The following is a 21,590-nucleotide window of genomic DNA, read 5'->3' as shown; positions in this document are numbered from 1 at the left end:
GGTACCAAACAACCATGAAACTCCCCTTTCCTAAATTTACCCATAACATGTAATTGTCTGGCCTTCTACCCATGTAATTCAATGGCCACAACAAGGATTAGGCTCCTTGTGGCTCCCTTGCCATACGCCCCTTGGCACACCAACATCTTACAAGATGAGGTTGCAGATGTTTTTGTCACTCTGTCCAAAAATATGCCAACCCCTGGTCTAGCCATTTTCATTTCTCTTGATTTATGGCTTTCTCCATTAGACCAGTGGTTTTCAATCTGTCATCTGTGGATCCTGGGGAGGTCCATGAAAGATAGCTATGATCAATCAAAAGTATGTGAGTACCCACACTTACAATTTGAAGGGGTCTGTACGTCCATCTAAAATTTCCAAAGGGGTCCACACCTCCAGTCAAAATATTTTAGGGGTCTGCAAATGAAGAAAGGTTGAAAACCACTGCATTAAACTTTCTGAAGGTGAAGTGAAGAATGATGAAGGGTGCTCCAAATGACAGTGTGTATTTTTTTTATATAACAGTCCTAATTTTCCTCTTCCATCTGCATCACTTCATAGAAGTCAGTAGCATACAGTAGTGAAAATGTGCAAAGCTGGTGTAAGAGAGAGAAGTAACAGACCCAATGTCATAGCATTTTCTGGCTCATTTCCTTTCTCCATTTTAATGCAGAAAGCATCCTCTATGTGTGTGTGTGCCTTCTGCTGCATGCTGGAAAGATAACTTAATTGAACTATCCACAATGGCTACTTATTATTTTAGCAATATAGCTTAACTTGCTGTCTAATTCTGTCTTTCCTGGTATTTCTAAAGTACTGATTGCCTTTACTCAAACATATGTTTTCACCTCAAAACAACTATTACATGCCAATCATACCAGGATCAATCTCTTATCCCAATATATGTATTAAGGTTATTCTCCATCAGATATCCATTGGTTACTTGTCCACTGAGACAACTTGCCCACTGAGACAATTTACAGAAGAAAAGTGATGCTATGACTGTGCCTAAGGATTACCTAGCTCACAGCCTAATATACCTTATTTATGTACATACCACACTCACTGTGCAAAGAAATATGGTAATATTCATTATCCCTTTTTTATGGACTCATTGAGATGACCAGTGAGAACAAAGTCCTCACACACGAATTGCTATAATGGGCTCCATTTTTGGTAGGAGAGCAGACAGGCTCTCACTCCCCACAGAGCAAGGGCTACAGGAGTGTCCCTAAATCTTTGATGAAGAGTATGCTGCAGCTGCTCTAATATTAAAAGAACTAGTGATTTCTCCTGCTGCTGTTGTTGCTGTGAGACTCTGAGTGACTCTCCATATGCAAACGCACACAGGCCAATGTGAGTGTTTACAGCAAAATAGAAAGTGTTTCCTTTTTATACCTTCAGAACAATGACATTTTTGAAATGCTATTTTAGAATTAAGAAAAGGACAAATTACATAGTCATAACCTCTTTCAGGACATTAAAAATGTGAGATCTTCAGAGGCTTTCCCATCCTCCGTTATTTTTCTCAATGGTTGTGTTTCTTCCCTTTCCTAGAAGTCTTCTAAACCTGGAGGAGAATTATTCCGCTCACAAAAAAGCGCAAGAGGAATATAAACAGAGCAGTACATGTTATATAAAACTGCGGGAAGAAAAGAGCATCTTAGGTAAATACCAAGCTACTTATTTTATGATTTTTAAATGTCATTCTTTTGTCCAATATTGACTTTTTATATGGAAGTTAAATTATAGATCCTCCAGCACTTGGGAGACTATGGCTTCCTTGCTTTGACACAGCTGGTCAAGTTAACAATTGAAGTTGTAGTAATTAGTTATGAGCTTCTTAGCACTGAGGAGCCAGTCCATGACAAGAAAAGTTTCTGAGGTTACCTCTCAGGGGGAAAGCTAAAACTCTAGAGAAAGAACCAAGCTGTCCTGTGAAGGAGGACACTACAGCATCAGGATCTTGTTGCTACAAATAGATATTTCTTATGGCACCAGCTTGTAAGACAGAAATACAATATACAACCTTTTACTTTCCTGACTCTTCTCCTCGCTCAAACAACTTATTTTGAGGGAAAAATATTTGAACATATGTGGCACAGTGAAAAAAGGATCTTCAATAGAATCGAAATCCCAGTACCCCAAACTCAAACAGTGGAAATTAGTAGTGTGTGCAAAAACACTGGCATTTAATGGGTAGGGATGGCGGGACTGATAGTAAGCTAAAGCAGAAGGCAGGTCACAAGAAAGGAATAAACAGAGACAAGGAGAGAGAACTGGAAGTCTGAAGAGAGGATGTTGGGACTAGCAATAGAGAGTCAATGGGCCTAAATGTTTTAGAAGACATTTCAGTTCTCAGTAGTATGATGCACTCTTAAAATGTCTTATCTTGTGTAGTAATTCTGGGATACACCAGCTCCTAGCTCTCTTTTTAGAAATGTCCTTTAATTTTGGTTGTAATACTACCACTATAAATGGAAAGAGGAAACTAATTTTCAAGAATGATCCAAAATAGAAGAGGTGATGTGATCCTATGGTTAAAACACTAGAAGACAATACATTATAACTCACGAGATGTGGGTTTCACTCCCGTCTCTGCCTTGGGCAACCCATTTAGGATACATCTACATGGTGCAAATTAGAGCCACAAAGCTATCTCTGAGCATGCTACCTCTGGAATAAAAAGCAGTATAGACCTGCTAGTGCAACACTGCACATAGGCTAATATGTTCTGCTTAGAGGCAGAGCTGTTATCCCTTAATCTCTCCATGGCTCATTTCCCTAGCTGTAAATAGGGATAGTATTATTTTTGTTCTACCACTCTGTATTTGTTTTGCCTAATTGGAACATAATCTTCATGGTGCTTTGACTCTTTGGCCTCTGGCAAGATATGCAAGTAAAGGTGCTAGGATCTGATATGCAGTCCCCACAAATGTGCTTCCTGCCATGCCACATGTGCATGGCAGGAGGTGTAAATTGTGGGATTGTGCATCAGATCCCCTCACACCTTATAGCCAGTGCAAGGGGACCCTGGGATCATGTTCCTGTAGTCTCCCTGAACCAGCAAGTAACACACTCCCATGGCTGGGAGGCCTGGCACCTGATGGGACTTCCAGATTTGGGGGTGCATTGTGTGTCCCCAAGGCTGCTAGCTATCCGCCTGGCCACGTGTTCAATTAATGGAGTGATAGGAACCAGCCACAAAGTTATTACACTTTTTGTGTAATAAGTTTGTGGCTTATTCCTTGTTTATAACACTGTTAATTGCATTAATATGTGGCCAGGTAACAACTTAAGACATGATTAAATGGTTAATCGTTTCTTAAGTGTAACGTGTGCCAAGGGCCTCTAGGTGCATCTGCATTGCAGAGACAGTATGTCCTGTAATAGACACTTCTGAACATGCTCTGCTCACTCATTCCTACCTGCATAGTCCAGATGCAGAAGGACACCAGTGAGTCCACTCTGGGATCGATCTGAGAAGCTATTTCAAGTATGCTGAAGATTGTAGTCTTGAGAGTTACTATGAGGAGACACTTCCAGAGCAGCCTCTTTGGTGTATTTCTGTGTGTGGAGTTTTCAGGAGTCTCTTTGCTGCGACACATTGCTACTGCAGTGTAGACATATGAATTGTTGCTATCTATAGCCAGGTACAGAGATTACACTTTTACCAGTATAAGTGATAGGAAACTGGTCTATACCCATAAGGGAACAGAAGTTTGGTGCACACAGACTGGTTTAAAAATGGCAGAACCTGATCTAAGATTTGTCTCTTGCCCCACCAAAGGGCGAATGTGTGTTTTTTTTTCCCTACTGATCTAAACTACACCACGTATAAAAAACCATGTAATTTAGATTTAGATTCCACCTCATGCTTTTTGAAGGTCTGTACCTACTTTATGTGAATAGCACCCAGTGCAGAAAGGCCCAAATTTGTTTGAGTCTCTAGATGCTACTGCAATGCAAATGCATAATAAAAGAATAACATTTAAAGTGATACTTGCCCATTTAAACATTGAAAGTTAAACAGGATTGGGGTTGAAGAAGCCCTCAACACTTTGGCCCCTTATCCAAATACCATCTGAAATTGGAGTGTGTCAGACTGGGTGGGAATGCTTGTGAGGAATCCAATATTTCTAATGATGCTTGAAGGGAACCAAGGAATTCAAACACATGTGACAAAGATTAATGTGGAGGGTTATTATATATATATATATAGAGAGAGAGAGAATTTTTGGATAAGGGGCCAAAACGTTGAGTGCCTCTTCAACCCCAATCCAGTTTCACTTTCAATATTCTTAAATGTGTAAGTATCACTCAGGGAAGGTTTGGTTCAGACTGAGTCTCCTGAAGTTTTGGGATGGTATGTTTTGAAACTGGAACCAACTTAGACATCCTACTTTCATTAAAAAAATAAATAAAAAGACACAAACCACAGAAAACTTCAGCTACCTAAACATTTTTTAAGAACACTTTCACTGCTGAGAAACGGACATTTTTCAAAGAAAACATTTTGTCTGGAGGATTTTGACTGAGTCAAATTGTTAACAATGTAAGGAAAGGAAAATATATTTTAACACTTTTTTGTTTTGTTTTATTTTGTTTTGTTTTGTTAGCTAGTAGCATAACTAAGGGTGAGTGACCAAGGCAGGAGCTCTAAGAATTTAGTAAAGGAGGGTGCAGAAAGGTGCCAGAAAGGATGCAGGAGAACTCTAATCTCTGGCCATGCAGAGTGGAGTAAGGGCAGGTATTAAGCCTGTGCGAAGCAGCAAGTATTCGCTTCGGATTTGGATTTGGATGATTCTGAGGGACAGTGATTCGATTCGGTGATCTGAATCACTGTCCCAATTTGATCAATCTGTTTCAGATTTGGAGATTCAGCACCAGTTCAGCAATTTGGCCATAGACTATAATGGGGAATCACTAAAATACCTATACCTTTGTCATTGTTTTGCAGATTCAGATGAAAACAGCAGGGATGGTAGCCCCTTCTGAGAGCATGAAGCCTCCCAAGGTTCAAGGAGATAGTGCAGGGGTTACTGGGAAACTGCACCTCAAAGCAAAACTTGTATCACTTGTGTGTGTTAAGGCAGAGCGGGATGAAAACAGCAGGGATGACAGCCCCTCATCTGGGCATGAGGCCTACTAGGTTTCAGGCAGAGTGGTGCAGGGGTTTCTGTGAAAGTGCACCACAAGGTTCTGAAAGAAAATAAAAAAAAGAAATAGGTGCAGACGAACTGAGGAGAGTGGTACTCACTCCGTCTGCAGGTGGAGCTTGGGGAACTCCAGCAACGGGAGGTTCACCTTGAGGAACACCAGCTGCTCCACCAAACCAGGATCCAAAGAGGTCCAGTGGGGTGTCACAACATCACTGGCAATGGTAAGTGGACAGGACAGGTGTTCCTGAGCAACTGTGGCCAGATCCTGCCGCACCTGGCTGTGGGTTGCTCAATAGGCCAAGGGGTCGCAGTACAGCAGCTCCACGTCCTCGGCGAGATAGGTAGCCACTGAGGCCTCTGCACTACTGGCCTGATTGGTGGCGCCATACCCTTGTACCACATTGGCAGCGAATGTGGTGGAGGAGATTGGCTTGTAGTTGGAGCACTGGCATGGGAAAGTGGATCCCCCTCTTCCACATCCCCCTGCCTCTGTTCATCTGCCTCCCTGACTCTGTTCACTAGCACCTCTGTCCAGTGATGAAGGGTTTTGCTGCTGCAGATGTTCCCCTTCACCCTTGGATCACATATGCCTGCCACCACATAGACTGTACTGGATCATAATGGATCCAGCCTCCTTAAGCTGCTTCACCAGTGCCTACACCTCTGGTGACATCGACTTGGCTCAGCCAGGAACATCAATCCCCTGGAACTTCTCCATTTCATTCTCAAGCTCCTTCACTATGGGGATCACCTGACTAAGGAGGGTATCGCCGGTACTGAGGCTCTCGGTGGCCTTGAGGAATGGCTTGAGGACCACCAAAATCTGGGAGATGGTATCCCATGCCATTTTGTTAAGGGGGCTGCTGATCCCAATCTCCCTGGCCAAAGCTATCTCATGGATGGCCTTCTGTTGCTCAACCAGCCTTTCCCGCATCCGGTATGTGGAGTTCCACCAAGTCTTCACATCCTGCATGATTTTGTGCTGCAGGATGCTCAGCTCTATCTTGCCCCCCTTGATGCTCTGGTGGAAGTAGCCTGCCACTCTCCTGCATTTTGAAATGAGCTGGCTGGTAGTGACAGTGCCATCACCGGGAGCCCTGTCCCCCTCCAAGGCATCCCTGACTACGAGGTGGAACTTTTGTACCACACACCGGATGCCAACAAAGTTAAGGCAACAATGGGGCCATTATGCCTTAAGCATATTGGCCCCATTGTTGGTGACCATGAACCCATGGGTGAGCTCGCCTTGCCCAGTGAACCACCCCTGCACCATGCGGTTTATGGCCACCACAATCTCCCTTGCTGTGTAGGACTCGTCCATCACCCCTGCTTGAAGGAGAGCCCACTGATGTCTTGACTGATCACACCAGTGCCCTGTGAGGGAGAGGTAGGCATGATCTCCACCCCGGCTGCTCCAGATGTCTGAGGTGAAGTGCAAGGCTACCTGCAGACCTGCCTTGCACAGCTTCTCCCTCAAGTACTCCCTGCATGCCTCATACAGGGAGGGCACCACCGTCCTGCTAAAGGTGCTGCATGCGGGCACTTGGTAGGATGGGACCATGAGCACCATGAGCCACCTGAACCCTGAATGCTCAACAAAGGAGAAGGGATGGCCATTCAGAGCAAGCATCAGCCCAATGCTCTGGGTGACCTCGCTTGCCTTCGGAATGTGCCCCCCTTCGTCTCTGCTTTTCCCCCACTGGCCCAGGGTGGTCTGCTTCTCCTTTTTGGAGATGGAGGCTGTGGAGCAAGAGGGGGACTTCTTTTTGGGCATGCTTCCACTGGTGCCAGGCTGAGGAGGAACAAGAGCCAAGGGGGTGCTTCCTCCTCAGTGAGATGCAGCAGCATTGCCATGGCGGCAGAGTGTTTCATCTCCTTGCCTGGCTGATCTGCCTTTGGCAGTGCTGGCAGCTAGCATACCAGGGATCATCTGCCACCTCAAAATGATCCCCACTACACTACTCACCCGCTTCTGGGTTGAGGGTAGGGATCCTGCCTTATCCCCCTCATCACCAGGCAGAGGCAAAACAACAGGAGGAGCTGAGCCACCTGCCCCCACAACCTCCTCTGAAGTGCCTTCCAGAGAAGACCTGGCTCTAGGGGAACTTTGAGGGGTGTGGAGCACAAACTCAGATTCCTGCTCCTTTCCCAGAATTTCTCTTGCTATGGCCCTTGGCTCCTTCTGCTTCCAGATCCAGCTCCTCCTCTGGTACTGGAAGGCTCATGCTGGGAACTGAAATTGGGGTGGAGACTGTCATGCTGCTGTCGGTTAGTGGTAGTGGTGCAGGTGCAGGCACTGCTACCATCTCCTTGCTCCTACTAGCAGCAGAAGACTCCTCGCTGCCAGGAAAGAGGGTGTGTCTATGTTTGAGGTAGGGGTAACTTGCAGATCTCCCTCTACCCCCTCTCCCTCCCCTGTCAAAAGACCTGGCACCTGCCTTTCCAGCACGCTTCACAATGTTTGGTGTGCTGCAAAATGCATGTGTGTGTTTAATATATGTTGTGCTTTCCTGCACAGTGATGACATACTGTCAGGGAAAACACAGATTACTTTTTGTGGGGGGAAAGAATCAAGACAGACTAACAAGAATAAATAAGAGGATTTTGGGAGAAGAATAAGTTGAAAGGAATGGATAACAATAGGGACTGTAGGCAAGGGTAAGCAGGAAAGGAATGGATACAACTTACAAGAAGAGAGACTAGCTAGCAAGAGACTAGCTAGGAAGCCAGAGCCTTTTGGACGCTGCTGCTCCAAGAGAGAGACAGATCACAAAGGCACAGATCACTTCAGATACAGCTTGATATTTTGTTTCTATGTCCCTCCCCCAGAGCACTGTGATTGGAAGGGAACTCAGAGAAAGATCATAGTCACTGGCCAGCTACAGCTGTCAATATCAGAGCAGTCTTTCTCCCCTCTAAGCCTTTTCCATGTATGGAAGATCACCCCATCCCCCTCCCTCTTCTCAGTTTCTGTTTGCTGCAAGGCTTCCGAATCTCCAAATCTCTCTGTATCAATTCGATTTGGACCTTTTAATGGGTCTCCAGATTCAATTTGGATTCAGAGATTCAGCTGCTGAATTGGGCTGAATCTCCTCCAAATCGAATCAGCTATCAAAGCTTTGCACAGACCTAACAGGCATTCCCTTGTTAGCCTCACCTCTTCCTCTCTGTGGAAGATGCCACTGCTGGGAGGGACAGTGTTGCCACCAACAGCCAGGTTAACACTTTCTGGGTCCTGTAGCTGCTCTCAAACTAGGGGCTTTACACTGTTGTTCACCATTTAAAACTGTGGGGCCCTGGAGCCAGGGGAAAGTTAACCTGGCAGCTGGTGGCAACACATCCCCTTGCAGTAATGTCCTGCCCTTGCTCTGCTCTGTGCAGCCAGAGCCTCAAGCTCTCTTACCTCCATTCCAATGCCCCAGCACACAACACCTCTCAGGTATGCCTCCACTGCCCAGGGCACAACCTCTACCAGTTATGCTTCTGCTACTAACTGTCCCTGCCATTTAGTAGAGATCCAGTTTACTCTTGTGAGAATCCTTTGCAAATTTAGGATTGAGGATCCTTTGCAAATTTAGAATTTTCAGCGGCAGTTGGTACCCACATTTCCGACTAATGTCAATAGGTGGCTATGAGGTACTAAAAATCCCTGAAAAATCATTTTCATAAAAAATTAATTAACCATATCTTGCTTATGAATTTTGCAGTTAGTTTAATGTGCTTTATATTTATTTCCAAACATCTGTAATTTTCCTGTTATAATCAATTCATATTTTATACCAAGTGACTTTTCCCTTTTCAATCAAGATGCTGATCTGGAATGGTGGGTGTATATACAGAATATGCTTCTGGCCAGACTGTGGCTGTACCTCTGCATGCCTAGGGTAAGGTAGCTACAGTATGTAAAATATTACCCTTGAAGACTGGAACTCTGAAACTCATCATTATGACGGAGGCCCAGCAGGTAGCAGAATGAACAGCCACTGGTCCATGAATTAGGAGGCTGGAGTGTCATATAGCTTTGTTGATACCCTAGAGGGAGAAAAAAGCCTTGGTAGACTGAATCTACAGGTCCCAGAATTCCACATCACTTGAACACAAGCCTTTTTTCTTCTTCTTTTTGCTGCTTCATTAGTTGCTTGTTGAAGGACAACTGTTGCAGGCAGGAAATGAACACTTCTTAAGAGGGTGACAAGCTACACAGCTCATTTCTCTATCGCCGTATGAGGAATTGTCTTTTGTTTGTTTTTGAAAAGCCTTGGACTTGGCAGAATTTAATATTAAAAAAATAAAAAAGAAACAGCCATGCTGTGAAATAACTGATTTATATGTTCACAAGTAAACACACAGGGCAACCAGGTTGAACCCACTTCAGTTGCTATGTCAGGATGAAAACTGGGTTGTTTAAATGTGAGAGGCACCAAAGATGCATTAAACTTCATTCTGCTGACATGGAACTGGATCTGGCATGTGAAACATGCATAGAACAGGGTTAGAAAAATCAGATGAATATTAACCAAGCATCTATGGAGAGTATATTGTTTTCAGTTAAAGCATGTTTTTGGAAGCTGTATCAATTACTACAGGTTCAAATCAGGGGAAGGTTTAGTTAGAGTTATGGGCTTATTTTATATTTATGTGTTTAAAAACACCCAGACATTTTACTTTATCAAATTCTCTATATTAATTATGTATTATAATTAATAATGACTCAGTTATTAACAATGTGTTCAGCCTTATAAAAATATAAAGAGAGTCTTTCCATTGAGAAACCAGCATTGTGACACCCTGATGCTGCAGCAATTTCAATAGAACTGTTAGTTAATTACATGTATAAATGATTGCCAGATTGGGGCCAGGTAAGAGCCTGATCCTGAAATTACTTAACCTTTTGGCTGATTTCACTGGCCTGATAAGTCCAACTTAAGTCAGTGGAGCATGAATGAAAATACTGGGAATCCTGGAGCCTGCAACCTTTTTAACACTACCTTCTATATGTTTGGAAGCCGGGAAAATATGAAAATAAGGAATTTTGCTGTCCCAACCAAACCAGATTTCCATTATTTTACACTGTTCTTATTATTTTCACAAACTTCTTTGATTTTACTAAATTTTGCTATCTGTTCCAAATCCACAATTATTGATCGACACCCAGCCTTATTGTGATGGACAAACTGCAAACATACAATCCCTGTTTCAAATTTTTCCCAAATGTAGACCAACATAGCTACCAAATACATCCCTGAAACATGGAAGATGCTGAATTTTAGCCGATTTTGGATTATAAACTTCATTGCTGAACAACAAGGACATTTTTCTACACCTCCCTGCCTGCCATCTGACACCACCAGGGAAGAAATCGTGCTTGATCTACACAACAAAGAGCAATCTCACAAAGACACTCTCATGGACCCAGAGGGACAGATTTCCAGCTTCTGCTTCCTCTGTGCAAAAATGAAGTTTATTTCCTACATATGGGGACTTTTTACCTTCTTGAACTTTCCCTGCACCTGATGAAGGGCGTGTGAGCCTGAAAGCTGGCAGAAAAAGGTGGGTTTTTTTGCAATTTCTCAATTGACCTAATAAAAGATACCATTTCTGAACCAAGAGTCCTATACTTTTGCATTTCTGCAAGCTAAAAATATTTTCATTCTCTCATGCATGGGCTTCTTCCCATGATTCCGAGGCAGGGCCTCTTTCTACATCCAGATTAGCATCTAGAAGGAGCTAGAAAGGGTCCAAAAAGAGGACTGCTTCCCTTCACTTCTGGAGTGAATCAAGGTTCTTATTTTGTGCTTATCAGAACTGCCAATGTAAGCATGCCTGCTGCATGAGTCAATAAACACAGAAATTATAGTTTTTTAGATATTACAAAATGTGTTTGTAACTACTAAAACCTACTCAATTGGGTGTTGTATGCAGCCAAGGCTGGGGATTTTGACTGGTGTGTGCCACTCTTCCTGCTGGGACCACAGCTAGAGGTTCCTGGCTAGAGGGTCTTACCCCTCCGCTCCGGGTCAGAACAATCACCATAGTGAGGTCAGGAAGAAATATTACCCCATGATCAGATTGATATGGACTGGGGGTGTGGGGAGAAGGGAAGGGGGTTGTCTTCCTCTGTAGCAGGGGGCATGACCTTCTGCTTGGGATCTCTTGAGCATGTATTAGCCATCTTTTATAGAAGCAGGACGTTGGCCGCTGTGGTTCCCCTGCTTTACCTGTGGCAGGTTAGGGTATTATGTTGTGTGTTGTGTCAGGGTTGATGGTAGTTATACAAAGAGTTTAGATTAAGGATTTGTATAGGATGCTTTGGATAGGGATGATTCTGCCTCAGGCAGAGGGTTGGACTAGATGACCTCTGGAGGTCCCTTCCAGCCATACTTCTCTATGATTCTACAAACATTTTTTTTTAGAAATTACAAACTAGTAATGAAATAAGCTAGGAAGTGCATTCTTGCTGCCAGTCTCAGCTTTTGCCATAATTACATGAGATTTAAAACACCATGACAACCCAGATCTAAATCTTTATTCAAGATAAAGCCCTGGACAACATGATGGGCCATGTGGTGATCCTTGAAAGTTACAAATACTGACTCTGGTAAGGGAAATGTCTCCAAGGCATATGGACTCTTTACTAAAAATGCCTTTATATCTCAGAATTTATCACACTGTGGGTGTGAACAAGCTTCAGTTAAAGTTCCTCCACCACCATTTTGAAACATGGGGATGCTGATTCATAAGATGCAGAGGCTGGCTGGAGCATGCTAATTATCACACTCCAGCAGACTCAATTAATCAAGTTTGCTCCGACACACTGTAATTCCAGCATGTCAGAGCAGCCTCCCCGCACATCTACAGGCACCCAATGGGAGCAGCCTGGTACCCTGCTCTGCCTCCCTGCAGCCATGAAGCAGAACTCCAAGCTCCCCCAGGTGCTAGCCCAGGGGCTGGCAAGGGGCATGGAGATGGTCCCAGTGGGCATGGGGCCAGGAGAGCTTTGCCTGCTGCAGTGCCAGCTGTCTCCTGGCCCCATGCTCATCAGCAGGGGACCTGATCTGCATGAGACCAGGAAAGAGCTCTCCTGTCTCTATGCCCATCAGGACACACTGCTGCCCACAAACCCCCTGCCAGGCAGGGCTTCCTTGCTGGGAGCTGTCCCAAGTGTAGGGCAGCTGACAGTGAGCCTCCTCCTGAGCAAGAGGGCTTTCCAGCAGCTGCCCTGCTTGGCACAGAGCTGGCTGCTTCAGGGACTGGGCAGGGTCTGGGAATCCAGGCCCCACCTGTCCTCCAGAGCAACTCCACATGGTGCAGAGCTGGCTGCTTCAGGAGTGGGCAGCAGCTGGGAATTCCCACTTGTCCCCAGAGCAGCAAGATCCATGCTGTAAGGAGCTCCTGTGGGGGCCTGGTGGGGGTTGGATTCCCAACCCCCATTTGACCTCTGGAGTTTCCAGCTCTATGCCAGGAGCTGGGACAGGGGGCAGAGTTCTCCCCAGTCCTGGTGCTGATTGGTTCCCAGCTCCTGGTGTGAGCTGGGGAGCTGAGCAGCACCAGGACCAGGGACAGAGAGCTCTCTTTCTCCTGTGGCCCCCTGTTGGTTAGGCTGATGAGGAGCAAATTTTCTCCCTGACAGAATCTACACCAGTGTTACTGGCCGCATCTACACAAGACGTACTAGTGAAACTTAGTCTAGTTTACTGTGCAGTAAGGGTGTGCATCTACGTGCATGCTTTACTGCACAGTAAAAATGGCTAATCGCTACTAAATATAGTCGTGATTAGTTAATGTACAGTAACGCACATATAGACATGATCCAACACTAACTTTAGTGCTGGGTATGCCCTGACACTAGAGGGCCAGCCTGAGGCCAGCGCCAGGGTTCAGACCCTCTTCTGGGCCAGGGCAGGGCTCCTCCCCAGTATCCCCTTGCTGCAGGCTATAAAAGCATGCAGCCATTTTGTGCCTTAGGGCACACCACACAGAAGCCTGGTGGCTCCTGTGCAACCTCCAGGACCACTACAGGTCCCATGTGCCCTCCTGGGTGACTGCTTGAATACCCACATTTACCATGGCCTTTATGTGGGACCTGACCCAGATTTTGGTGCTCTGGGACCCAGGCTGCACCCCTGCAAGTGTCACCAGCTGGAACAGCCTGCCTGAGACCCCACTCCATTCTGACCCTTCTCATGATATGTCACCAGAGGAGGGAACCTCAGGCCTTCAGCACTCCACCCCACTCTTCTTCCTGGCTGCTGCATCCACTGGCAGCTCGAGGAACCCTGACCAGCAGCTGCCTTGTTCTCAGCACAGCCCCAAACCCCACCACGAGGAGCAGCGATCAGTATCACCGCTGGGTGACATCAGTGCCAGCTCCTTCCAGGGAGGGGCCTGGCTGGGTGTCAGCCTGCTGTGCACCGCAGGCTGCAGACACCAGGCACTGCCAGTTACCCTTGGCATGGGGACTTGCACTGAGCCTCCAGTCTCACCAACCCTGAACATGTGGTAAGTCCTGCACTGGGAAGGGTCCTCCCAGTCCTCACCTCTGCTCCTGTCCCCAGCCCCTGTCCCCACTCCCTGCTTGGCCTACCTACACTCCCCTGGCCACAAGTTCCCCTCCCCCCCACATCATGCAGAGAAGAGGGACACAATTCAGAACTTTATTCAGCAGTCCATGCCCCCACAGCTGGGTGGGCACAGGCCTCTCAGAAACTGAGGAAGGTGTCGATCCTGGCGGTCATGTCCTCCTTGTCAGCAGGGGGCAGGGATGTGTAGTACTGCCACAGGTAGCCCTCCATGTGGTGGCAGAGGTTGCAGGGCAGCCTGGGCTTGCTTCTCGCACTGTTGTAGCTCAGGATCCCAAACCTGGAGTGCAGGTGTGCCTGGGGCACCAGGAGGATCATCATCAGCAGGTTGTAGTGGATTAGGCGTCCCTCATCCTACACAAACAGCTCATTGCACAGTGCCCAGGGCACAGAGGTGGCATGGCAGGAGCCTGGCCCCAGGATGCCTCCATGGAGAGGCCCCCAGTGGGGAGTGTGGGGGATCAGTCAGCCCATCACCCCAGTTGTCTGGGACCCCATGTGCCCCAAACCTGGGGAATATGGGCTGGGCAGTAACGCAGCAGAGCAGGTGGCCTACATGGGCAGAGGGTGGGGATCAGGGTCTGGAGCCATGGCAACAGGTGCTGCTAGCAGCCTGGCCTATCCTGTCCTGCCCTGGGAAGGAGGCAGGGGAGGCAGGCTGCCTGAGGCCAGTGCCCAGGGGTTGGGGGTGGGGCTTGGATGGCAGTTATCTGGGCCGAGTGCAAGCAGGGATGGGGGGTGGGGCTCGGATGGCAGTTGTCTGGGCCCAGGTCTTCCCAGCCAACTTACATGGTCCCTGGGTGCCCATGCACGGCTTACCCCTGATCTGAGGCCAGGCAGCACATGGCCCCTGGTGCAGAGCATCTTATCTCTAAAATGTTGCAACCTCTCACAAAAGGCTTCTGTCTCTTGCCTTTGTAGGGCCAACATCTGGACATGGGGGAGAGCCCCAGTGGGGATGTGGGATCAGGGTTGCCACCACCCAGTGTTGGAGCCATCCGAATTTGCTGGGTGTGCCAGCAGTGCATCCTAGATAGGACTGTCCTACTCAAGAGGCTGGTGGTGGTGGCAGCAGGTAACCTTCTAGGCCCAGACAGTGGAGGCTGAGGATGCTGACCAGTGGACCCTGGACACACTCCTGGGCCTGGCAGTTGCATTCATGTCACCACTGCCTGGCTACCACCCATTGCCCCTCAGGGCCACTGGGTCCCACCTACCATGCTACAGCAGGCCCCGCTTGGGCCTGGGCCTGGGAGGAGATCCTCTGGTGACTTCTGCCAGCTGGAGCCCCTGGCCCAGCCCCTGCTCCAAACCTGCTACCATCTACCTAGGCCCAGACCCAACACTCTCCCCTGCACCATGCACCCAAGGATCTGGAAATGCCTCACAGGGATGCTGGGGCTGCAGTGGCACAGCTGGAGGGGGAGCCATCCACCCTGGGGGAGCACTGCCCTAGGTGGCTTCAGCATGAGGCCACTACCCACTCGGATCACTGCAGTGGGAATGGTCTGAGACTGGGATGCTGGGCACCAGTCCCCAGGCTCTGCCCCCTAGGTCCTCCCATGGCCTCCCACTCTGGGACAGAAAAACAGAGACGTTGTAAATAGTTTTGATGCTGTATGCAGGTTTTATATTGTTGGTGGGTGGGAAGGGTGGGGGAAGGGCTGTTTGTTGGGGAAGGATGTGGGGAGGGGGGGAGGATGGAGGTGGGTGTTGTTAGGGAAATAAAGCTTTTTAGTTTCAAACATGTGCCTGGCTTAAGAGTGGTGCTGGGGTGGGCAGGGGGTAGGGGTTGAGTGGGTGGTGCAGGCAGGGGAGTGCAGGAGGAGTGGGGTTGGCCAGGGCCCCCCACACCCAGTGCCCTGGTCCCCACTGGAGGATGCTTGGCTCTCCTGGGGCCTGGGTGGTGGGGGCCTGCTGGGGCCACCAAGGCCAGCACCATGGCAAACATGGGGAACTGGTGATCATTGCTAAGGGCAGGGGCAGGGACAGGAGCTGGAGCATCTATGGCTTGGAGAGGCAGCTTGGGCAAGGAGGGAACTGTTGCATGCTGCCCCCACACTGGGCACATGGTTTCTGGGCAGGGAAGGGGCTGGCCAGGGATCAGAGGGTGGAGTTGTATTTCCAAGATGACAGCCAAATGCTTGCAGTGGGTTTTGGCTTCTAAAAATGGCTGCTACCAAGGACTGGACCCTGGAGGTCCCCCCAGTGGCCACAGGAGCACACGGCAGGGCTTGAGGGACTTCACACTAAATTTAATGTCAAGTCCATGCACATGTAGACACCTGTCAAAAACTACTTACTGCACATTAGCATAATGCACAGTAAATTAAGTCGTGACTAATTGCATGTGTAGACATGCCCACTGCGCAGTATCAACACTCAGAACTGGTCTGAATGTGCTTCACCTGACTAGCTCTGTTAAGCACTAGGTAAAGTCTCTGGGGAGCTTCCAAAGATACATTAGTAGTAGAACACATTACTAAGCTAGTCCACTGCAGAAGTGACATTACAACCAAATACGTAGCTCCTCAGCCAGCAAAGGCAATCCTCACTTCTGATATATTTGATTATACCTCCATATTTAAAAAAAAATTATATGCTGTTATTACTTTGGTGTGAGACTACTGTTTTGATAGACATGTGCCTGACATAGTGATTTACTATACTTAATGGAAAGCATGGTCAGTTTTAATTTTTTTGAGAGGCAATAAATCAGAAATTAGGTAAAATACAGAGCAAAAGAAAACCCACAATAAAATATATATCTTTTTATAGTAACCATGCAAGACAAATATTATCACCAAAATCAGCAGCTCAAGAACTTCTAATAGCCATATGAGAGGTTAAAAAACATCCTACAACCTAATTCGAGCCAAGGCAGGATTACTAAGCTCTATTACCATGAAATACAATTGCTACCTTTTAAACTTTATTTTGGGATTTTTATGCAGACCTGCCATCCTATTTGCTTCATCAAATTCACAAAGTAATCATGGAACAACACAATGTCATGACCTGGTAACATTAAGCCAGCCTTGCAATACTATTTTGGAATACATGTCTCATGAGACGCGCAACAGAAACGCATCCTACTGGATTATGTGACCAAGCTAGTGGAATTCCATCTTGGCCAACTGCCTTTGCTCTCCTTCATTATGCCACATTTTGTTGAAAAAGCAGTCATCTTCCAATATTATTGGTCCCTGTAAGTTATATCCTTCAGTATTCAAGTTTCTTACCTCAGTTTGCTCTGTTTTCTATTTTCTTTCACGTGCAATCCTCCTGTAATATATTAGACCCACATTTGCTTAGTAAAAATGCCACGCACAGTGAAATAGTATGGAAAGCTCTGATTAGTGAGCTATTTTAGTGGGCAGCAGAATATGCTGGAGGGTGGAGACTGCAAATAGGTAGGAAGCAAGCAGGTAATAACAATACACACACTACTTTTAAAAGCAGCTTAATTACAAAATAGTATTGATGACATAAAATCAGAATCTACAGCAGAGAAATAGAATAAATGTTAGGGATACACTTCAGGCAAACTAGATAAGTGAACAACGAAAGTACAGAACATGCACTTTGGTTAAGAGGTTGTCCCAAATCCTTTGACGTTGCTCCTTGCAATCTTTAAATAGTTCTTTGGTTCCCTCTTTTTGACAATAGCCCAGATGCTCCCTGGTTTCCCCTTTCCTCTCACTGTACTCCAATACTCTCTTTCTTACTACGATCAAGTTCTGGCCTCACTTTGAAAATCCTATTGGGCCCAGCCCATTGGTAATCACTTCATAAAAATGTCCATCCTCTGGAGACTTCTTATCATAAGTACCCCAGAATATACCTGTGTAACATGTAACACTAATGGGCAACCCCCTTGAATTGCCATACAGTTTAGATTATTTGTTACCAGAGTTAGAGTTTTCATGTCTTGGTTATAAGCCAAATCAATTGGTGCAGAGAATTTAACAAGAAAAAAAATGGAAAATTTTAAGAATGTTTTACTAAATGTTTTACTAGATTTTTAAAATTTTAAGAACATTTTACTAGATGTCCCCAAAACTATAATTTCACCATTAAATAATAACAGCCTGACTTAGAGCTAACAAGTAGGGAAAATCTGAGAAAGTTGATAGCAAAGATATAAATTAAAAATTAGGGTGTACAGAATGTTGATAAGGTGAGCAAAAGAAACAAGGGGGCACATACAAGTAATAGTGTTATATGTAATAAAAGAAGGAGTGTTTTAAGGATTTAAGGACAAAAATGTGTTAACAAATACCAAAAATGCCTACTGCTACATGGACATGAAAGAACAGCCAACCATAATGCAAAAAGGCAGGACCATTAACAATGTTTATGTTCTATATTTGGGAAAGAAAAATAGATGATACACACCTTGTGATTCCTTTCTACTGTTAAAATACTGGTAATTAAGGACAATGTTAAACACAAGCTACTAAATGTACCAGCATCTTTGGACAACTTGCATCCAAGAGTTTCAAAAGAGCTGGACAAGGCTGAGTTTCTGTGAATATTGATTAGTGTTATGTTAATGCACTGTAAAAGTTGCTTTTCACTGTGTCCTGATATACTAGGGAAGTTCCAGATGACTGCAAAAAAGCTAATGTCAGTATTTAAGAAAGGACAAATGAGAAGATCTGGGTAGTTACTGGCACCCCAGCTTGACTTCATCCTGGGCCAAACAATGGATATAGGAGTCAATTAATAAAGAAATAAAGGAAGGTGATATAATCAATGGAATCACATGAGAAACTGGGTCTTATCATCTCATTTGATATAAGTTTTTTGTTAAAAGAAATTACAATTTTGGCTGACACTGTTGGTGCAATAGGTTTTTGCAAATCATTTGGTACCACTCAACATCTTGATAAACAAACTATGACAATATAAAATCAATACCATGCACATGAAATGGATTATCACTGACTTGGTGAAAACAATTATTGAAAATGAAGAGAAAAGATAGCTGGTACAAAGCAATTTGGACACTTAGCATGCTCAGTGCTGGCAAATAATGCATACTTCAATATGGCAAACTGCTAGGAACAATGAATGTGGGGCCTACTCACAAGACCAAGGACTGTATCTTGGGAAGCAATGACTAAAAACTTTTGGGGAATTGTGGATTATCTCCTGGGAACATGAGATCCCAGTGTGATACAATAGCTAAAAGGCTAATGTGATCCTTGGATATATAAACAGGATATTTGAGTAAGAATGGAGATGTTATACAATTGATAGTGGTATGACTGCTACTGGAATACTGTACTCAGTTTAGGTTAACACTTCAAGAAAGAGACTAAAAATTGGAGAAGGTTCAGAGGTCCACAAGAAGGGTTAAAGGGTGAAAAATATGCCTAACAGTGAAAGGCTTAAGGTGCTCAATACATTTTGCCTATCAAAAATAAGGTCAAGGGAGGAATTGATCAGAGTCCATAGGTATGTTCTTGTGAAACAGAAACTCAATACTAGAGTGCTCTTCACTGGAGTAGATGAAGATATATCATCTTAATAGCTGGAAGATAAAACAGAGAATTTAGATTAGAAATAAGGCCTAAATGTTTAACAGAGAAAATGATTCATTATCAGGGCCACTACCCAACAGTTGTACTAGAACTTCTATCACAGAAAATTTTTAAATCAAGACTGGCATTTTTCTCTAAATTATATGCTGTAGTTCAGTGGTTCTCAATCTTTTTAGACTCAAGGCACCCCCCATTTGACTCAATGTGCCCCAGAAAATGCCAGCTCTTAGTTTTCAATTGTTTTTTGACTATGAAAAAATCAGAGATAAATTCTTCTGTTGCAAAGAACTCAGAAAGACCAAAGCAGTTCAGAATGCATCCAACACAGAAATCTCTGGGTTTATCCAGTGAATCATGTTTGCACACCTAACAGTGGTAACATTGCAGGGCACCCTGTGCCATCCTTGAAAGGATCTCAAGGCACTGCAGGGTGCTATGGCACTCTAGTTGAGAATCTCTGCTCTAATTCAAGGTGACCTAGAGAATGTTCATTTGACTTTGTACCCCTTGAAGTAGAAGTTTTGGGAAATCCTACAGCCCATTATTAGACAAGGAGGCTAGATAATAACACCGGTGCCCTCTGGCCTTAAAAAATATAAAAATGTAACACATATGGATCACATAATGCAAAAAGTTCTAATTCAGAAGAATCAAACTCACTTTGTACCCTATGCCAGATCTGGACTGCATGGCTCCTTGTGGTCAGAATCTGGACTGGGGCATGAAGAAGCTGTTGTGGTGGCAACAGCTCTAGCTCCAGTCCAGAACATGTAGTAGTGGTGACAGCTCCAACTCTGCACTGGAGCACCAGCTCTGGATTGGAGCAAATGGTGCTGGCAGCTATATATATGACCTGGAGCATGCAGTGGTGGTGGCAGAAGTTCCCACTGTGACCTGGAGCATGCAGTGGTGGCTCTAGCCCCTCCTGCTTCATCAGCAGCTCCAGCTCTGACTCCAGCACAGGGTATGCAGTGTGTGTCAGTGGCTGGAAAGGTATGGCTGTGACTGTGATGACCAGCAAAGTGACCAGAGGGTGGCCAGGCCTCTGTCACCCTTTGATCACCCTCCTGCCATCATGTGCCATTCTGTGGCTCACCACTTCCCCAAGCCATGCTGCTGGGCCTGTGGGCTGGATAGAGCCACTCCATGGACTGGATCCAGCTTGTGGACTGTATGTTCAAGTCCTCTATTCTAATTAAACAAAGAAAATGAAAAGAAAATCTCCAAACCCTACTTAAATTGGAAAGGGAGTTCCATAACCACTTACATAACAACAGTGTCTGTTGCAGCTTGTAAAGATAGACAGGTACAGATCTCATTCAACTTCCTTTTATCTGCTTGTGGTCCTGTAACACTGTGTAGTGAACTGAGGTGAGAGATATATGCAGTAGGCTAGAATTAACTGCTTAGGCAGTGTAGCCCGAAAACAAATCTTCATTGCCGTGTATTATCAAGTATACGTTATTGCTGTTTGGTGCTACTGGGTTTTTTTTGACTCTTGGGTATTGATAAGTATAGGTGTAAAATAAGATAGCTTCCAAATGGCATATTCCCAAGTTTATACACTTCTCCTGATAATATATTTTCTCCCTCTTGCACCTTATAATGATGTGATCTATTTTCTTCCTCTTTTAGATGTGTAATGTGTGAGCACAATAAGATCACAGGAATCTAAATTGGGACTCTCTTTCTTCCTGAAGAAGGGTATGTGTACCTGAAAGCTTGCAAAGAACAAATTTTCCAACTATTTAGTTGGTCTAATAAAAGATATCACATCTACCCAAAGAACCTTGTCTTCCAGGAATCTAAACACACCCAGGGAAATCCTAAAGCAGTATTGTGGACATGAAATGGTGGGGCATGCCTATCCCATCGTTATCAAAATTAAGAAATTAAGGTTGTGAGTTCCATAATTGTAAATAATTAATCTGTTTTACAAAGGAATATATCTTTATTACTTTTTCAGTAAAGGCAAAAGAAAAATATTAATATATCCTTTAAAGAAAAAAGTGGGACTCCTGAAAAGATGCTGCTCTGAGAAGCCATGGTAAGAAGTAAAAAACCATATATTATTAAACTATGACAATCATTATACAGGGTTAAGTGAATATTACTTCGAAAAAGTCCACTCCTTGTAAAGAAAAACGTGTCTCAAACCAAATAAAAGTAATGCATGCTCTAGATTATGAGGTGGGGAGGCGTTGGGGATCTCTATCTTTTGCCTTTATTGTAAAGATTGTACTTTGCTGGGGCACTTAAAAGACTATAATTATTAAGTAAAATGTACAGATCATAATGAA

The 21,590-nt window shown here is 45.1% G+C and overlaps 1 long non-coding RNA gene across 1 annotated transcript in view; it reads left to right on the top strand.

The window, feature by feature from the left end:
- Positions 1 to 21,193, top strand: part of LOC132249331 (uncharacterized) — a 54,678-nt gene extending 33,485 nt beyond the window's left edge. The window contains exons 2-4 of the long non-coding RNA XR_009460746.1: positions 1,558 to 1,667; positions 10,380 to 10,712; positions 20,926 to 21,193. This is a non-coding gene — a long non-coding RNA (uncharacterized LOC132249331). The remainder of the gene's footprint in view (positions 1 to 1,557; positions 1,668 to 10,379; positions 10,713 to 20,925) is intronic.
- The last annotated feature ends 397 nt before the right edge of the window (positions 21,194 to 21,590 follow it).

Source organism: Alligator mississippiensis, chromosome 3, assembly GCF_030867095.1.
Source record: "Alligator mississippiensis isolate rAllMis1 chromosome 3, rAllMis1, whole genome shotgun sequence".
In the NCBI taxonomy this organism is placed as follows: Eukaryota; Metazoa; Chordata; order Crocodylia; family Alligatoridae; genus Alligator; species Alligator mississippiensis.
Note: the sequence above shows the minus strand (reverse complement) of the source record. Positions and strands in the feature narration are given on the sequence as shown.